Here is a 6,000-nt window from a genome sequence, read left to right on the forward strand (position 1 = left end):
CCCCTCACTGAGTACGCACAGCACGACGGGTGAGATAGCTCTGGTACCTGTAATCTGGACTGCAACAACTGTGAGTAAAGATCTTGGGACTGCATCACACGGACTCTGTGTTCATTACTGACTCCCTGCACTACAACCACCATCATCCACCCACACTGCCCTGAAGCTACACTCTTCCTGTGGTGAGTAATAATACCATTGCAGCAAAACCACCAGCTTCAGAGGACTGTTCCGCAGCGGCGGCCCCTTTGGCCGCACTCCACAGGTGGCGTAGTCGGACATTATAAAATCCATATATACAAATTACCGTTGGATTGACCGCCCTGGGTCACGGACCGGGTCACCGCCACAGTGACTACAACCCCCAGCGTCTACCGGCCCGGCTCCGGGTACCCCACGGCCCAGGGGGCGCGTCAACTTCATAGGTCCCTGATCTGAGACCACTCCTGCTGTGTGATTTGCCCCACCTCTGGATCTCGTTGGCCCAGGCTATACGTCAGAAACTATTGCACCAGGGCTTGTCGGTGCTGCCACAGTCGCTGCAACATGTGCAGAGTTGAATTCCACCGTGTCGGCACATCGCATTTCAGCCGGTGAACTGGCAGGCCCAACGACTTCTGTAGAGATGTAAGTCGTTGAGCTGCGGGATGCGAACGGCGGAAGTGAGCACACAGCGACCGTGCCCTCTGCAGAAGGCCATCTAGTCCAGGATAGTGGGCTAAAAATTTATGGACAACCAGGTTCAACACGTGAGCCATACAAGGCACGTGTGTAACATTTCCCCGGCGAAGGGCCGCACCCAGGTTTGCAGCATTGTCGCACACGGCCTTCCCTGGTTGCAGGTCCAGTGGAGACAACCATTCATGAAACTGGGTCTCCAGAGCTGACCACAAGTCCTCAGCTGTGTGACTAACATTTCCCAGACATTTCAAAGTAAACACTGATGCCGTTGAGCCCTGCTGCCAGCATAGTAAGGAGGTGCGCAGATAGAAAGCAGGTGGCATTACCAGACAGGCTTTGGGTGCAGGTGGAGGACCGAGAGGAGGTTGAGGAGGCAGAAGCAGTGGGGGAACTTCTAGATAAAGAGGATTGACGTACAACTCGCGGGGACGGCAAGACTTGGACAGCAGCCCCTTGTCCTGCTGTCACCATAGTTACCCAGTGCCCTGTCAGCGACATGTAACGCCCCTGTCCATGCCTACTCGTCCAAGTGTCTGTGGTGAAATGCACCCTGTCACACACAGAGTTTCTCAAAGAAGTGGTGATGTTGTGTGCGACATGCTGGTGGAGCGCAGGCACACCTTTCTTTGAGAAGTAGTGCCGACTGGGCATCTGGTACTGGGGCACTGCGACGGACATAAGGTCTCAAAAATCCACTGTGTCCTCCAGGCGGAAAGGCAGCATTTCTGTAGCCAACAGCTTGCAGATGGTGAAATTCAACCTCTTAGCTTTCTCATGGCTAGGAGGAAATGGTCTTTTACTTGTCCACATCTGAGGGACCGAGGGCTGGCTGTTGTGCTTCGACGGGGTTGAGTAGGGTGTCCCTGGCAAACTGCCGGTCTGTGAGGAAGATGCAGGCGGACATGTTAGGTTGCCTTGATCCAAAGGTGGTGCTCTCGATGTCAGAGAGCTCTCAACACCAGCAGGTGTTTCCACTTCCCAATGAACTGACGACCTGCCAATCACACTGGCTGTTGCAGGTAAAGAGGTGGCAGGTCTGCGTCCAAAAACATGTGTGACTGCTGTCCCCCCAGTCACAGAGGATGAAGAGGCCGCGGATGCACAAGATGGGGCAGACGGTGGTTGGCCCAGCCTGCTAGGCCACATTGTAGCACAGTGAGCTTCCCACTGCAACTTATGCTTCATATCCATGTGACGGTACATGCATGAAGTACTCAAACTATGGATTTTTTGGCCTCTACTTAGCTTTTGGTGACAAATATTACAGATAACACGAGTTTGGTCATCCTTATCGATCTGAATAAATGCCCAGGCTATGCAAGGCTTAGAGCCCATGCGACCTGAAGAGCCACTACGACTTGTGGTCAGAGGCGGAGTTGTGGTTGAGGATGCAGTTGTTGACGTGCTTCCAGTACTCCGTCTCTGTCCAGGAAGGCGCAACCTGACCTCGTCGTCACTAGCATCTTCCTCCACCTCCTCTGCTGACCTCATCTCTTGGCTGACTGTGGGTTGACAGTAAGTGGGATCTCCAACCTCATCATCATCACCTTGTGTGCGCAACCTAACCTCGTCGTCAATATCATCTGTGACGCCCCGCTGCGCTTAGTATCACAGATCCTAGAAGAGTGTATTGATGGAATCCTCCACAAGAGGCCCCCATAAACATTCACACATCTCCACCTTCCACCTCAGACCAGCAGAGGGAGCCCGTTAGGGATATAAATAGGGAAGGTGGAGCTAGGCAGTTCAGTTCCTCTGAAGAGTTCCTGCAGTAGAGAAGCCTAAGAGAGGTCAGTCTGCAGTGGAGCTCAGTCTAGTCTAGAGAACTCAGTTAATAGTTCAGCAGTGGAGCACGAGGCTCCTGCTAGCTAGATTCAGGGAGCCCAGATAGAGCTTAAGGTGTGCCGGCGTCATAAGATCGGTGAAGCGCGGCAAGCTGCTGTTAGTGTGTATAGCCTATTGAGGGCCCGAGTAGGCCGAAGGCGAGTGGCGAGTTAGTACATAAGGGGCAGAGGAGCTTAACCAGCTCACCCCGAAGCATTTACCGGACACCGGATCCGAGCTTACCGGGATCTCTATGACCCAGTAAGGCATAACCAGAATCCCTGGAGAACTACAAGTCCCAGGATCGCTAAGGTGCTGATACGTAACAGAGCCAGGAGACGCTTAGGCCCCGCATACTGGGAGCGTGAACTTCAAGAGAAGGCCCTACCACAAGGTCAGCCAGCGCAGGACAGAGACAAAGTTAGGCCTAGCTCCAGGCAGGTCAGAAACTTACTGCGCAGAGGCAAGAAACAGGAGGCCCTACACCCGCTCATTGGGGAGGATCCTGATATGCACCCTTCACCCTACAGTGCTCCAGGATGTGCCTGAATTTCCTCCAGTAAAAGGTACTGAAGTGACTACCGTGTCCGTTTCCGTTCTTGCTCTGACCCAGCTGGGTCTCGCCTGTCCTGCATTCCCCCTGCATACGCTGCCCTGAGACCTAGCTCCACCTGTGGGGAGCTATACCATCGAGCTGCCTTATCACGGGCCTCAGTGGACTGCTGCAGCGCTGGTGCTTCTCACCAGATACCACAGGTGGTGTCACAAACTCTTATAAAATTAACAATTATTCACCCTTTTAAAGAGTGACCCCAGGGTACGGGCCAGGGAGCCGACCACCGCGACATCCCAAAGGCCAGGCAAAGGCCCGGGTGACCTCATCGACTGGCTGACTGTGGGTTGACAGTAAGTGGGATCTCCAACCTTGTCATCATCACCCTGTGTGTTATCACACCCGTCGTCCTCAAAGCCAACCTCTTCCTGCCCTGACCGAAAAGTCAAGTTGTCGCTCCAATCAGGTATTTGAGTCTCATCATCGTCTTCATCATTGTCTCCACCAACAGGAGTTACAGTTTGGGAACGAGGGTCTACATTATGCTCAGAACCTTCTTCATCTGGTCCTGGATCCGACTTATAAAGATTCTGGGCATCAGTGCAGATCATTTCCTCGTCTGGATTAACAGAAGCTCTGGAGCAGACCTCCGTTTCCCAGGCTATAGTATGAGTAAACAGCTGTGCAGACTCAACCATCTGTGTTACCCCATACTCAGACGGGCAGCTGGAGACTTGGGAGCTGTGAGGAAGCAAGTGCGATTGGGGTGACACCTCTGAGGACTGGAGTATTTGTGATGTTGAAGTTGAGGTGGAGGAGAGCCCACTTGAAGGAGCACTTGATATCCGCTGAAGCACCTGCTGTTTTTGTGCCTCATCTGGAATTTGTAGCGATGGGCGTGTCCGTAACAAAGGGATCGTATCACATTGTCCACGAAAAGAAGTCGACATGTTAGTTTGGCTGGAAGATGGTCTTTCTTCTGCAGATGTTACTCCCCCCCCACCGCGGGGGGCTCGACCCACCAGCGGACAGGCACCAGTATTAGGAGAGGGGGGCTGGCCGTCAGGGTCCACCGCGGCTCTGGCACAAACCCGGCGACACGGAGGTGGCACGGGCAGGAACGGACTGGCCGTGTCGGCTTCTCACTTTTTGGATTTTAGAAGGGCATGACATGCCTATATCTGTGTCTTCCCCTCCTTTTACTCCTCCACCTCTTTTATTTTCGCATGACTATATGTATTTGTCACTTTTCCATGTGTTAGTTATGTCTTCTGAGCAGTTTCTCAGCTTTTGGACACCTTTGAAGGTGTTTTCTATGTGTTTCTATGTGTTTTTGTTGCCTGCCATTGGTTTTAACGGTGTTCGAAGGTGTTCGACGAACAGTTCGACGAACAGTTCAGCGAACACACGGGTGTTCGACGAACCGAACCGAACTCGAACACTACGGGGGTGGCTCAACACTACTGATAAGCGCACTCGCCTGTCAACTGACAATGCTGACAAGCTGACCCTTATCAAAATGAACAAGGGCTGGATTGGGCCAGACTTCTCATCACCACCAAATGACAGCAGAGTAACATAAAGTCAAATCCACTGTGTTATTTCGGGAGGTGTATTCACATGCACCGCTTCACACCCACACATGGGTATACGCTTCCTCGTTTCGGCTGTTTAATCTTCTTCTCCTTATCCTCAGCCTCCACCACCACTATACCACCAGGGTGCCAGAATTTCAAGTTCCTCTGTCCTTATTTTTGGCAGCTTTTGCTTGCAAGGCATAAGCAAATACTATGGGACACCCACTCCCCAATAATGGGACTTATGTTTGTAATATGCTGTACTGCATGGCTCTTGTAAGGGGCATTGCAAGTTGCTCCGTCCTAATTTTTGGCAGCTTTTGCTGTGAAAGCATAAGCAAATACTATGGGACACCCACTCCCCAATAATGGGACTTATGTTTGTAATATGCTGTACTGCATGGCTCTTGTAAGGGGCATTGCAAGTTGCTCCGTCCTAATTTTTGGCAGCTTTTGCTGGGAAAGCATAAGCAGATACTATGGGACACCCACTCCCCAATAATGGGACTTATGTTTGTAATATGCTGTACTGCATGGCTCTTGTAAGGGGCATTGCAAGTTGCTCCGTCCTAATTTTTGGCAGCTTTTGCTTGGAAAGCATAAGCAAATACTATGGGACACCCACTCCCCAATAATTGGACTTATGTTTGTAATATGCTGTACTGCATGGCTCTTGTAAGGGGCATTGCAAGTTGCTCCGTCCTAATTTTTGGCAGCTTTTGCTTGGAAAGCATAAGCAAATACTATGGGACACCCACTCCCCAATAATGGGACTTATGTTTGCAATATGCTGTACTGCATGTGACGCGCCCCCTGGGCCGTGTGTACACGTGTGTGGGATACCTGGTGCCGGGTCTCTGGGGTCTGTAGTCTCCGTGGCGGTGACCCGGTCCCGTGGCTCAGGCTGGTCAAACCAGTGGCAGTCTTTCTTAGGTTTTGAGGTTAATTGTCCGACTGCGCCACCCGTGGATTGCGGTCAGGGAGTACCACCGCTACGAGGCAGACCGCTGAGGCTGGTGTTGTGTGCGCAGCATAGAATGGGATAACTCCCCTCGGGAGGAGTATAGCCTCAGGGCAGTGAGTGTGGATGATGGGGGTGATGGTGCACGAGCGCAGCAGGAATGACTCAGAGTCTTTGCAGTGCAGTTCAGGGTCTTTACTGATGATTATAAGGTAGACCCTCCCGGGAGTACTGGCTAGCATAAGAGGCCTGGTCAGTCTGTGAGCAAGCAGGAGTTCCCCTGGCCAGGTGGAGTTGTAGGCCTCCCCGTCTGTCTGCACTCTTCCTGGCTACCTTGCTGTAAGCGGGTAGAAGTAGCCCACGTCCCTCAGTGTACCGTGTAGTGCTCACCCGTATGGCTGGTG

This window comes from Phyllobates terribilis, unplaced genomic scaffold, assembly GCF_046119375.1.
Source record: "Phyllobates terribilis strain yellow unplaced genomic scaffold, ASM4611937v1 Scaffold_8__6_contigs__length_399053987, whole genome shotgun sequence".
Lineage (NCBI taxonomy): Eukaryota > Metazoa > Chordata > Amphibia > Anura > Dendrobatidae > Phyllobates > Phyllobates terribilis.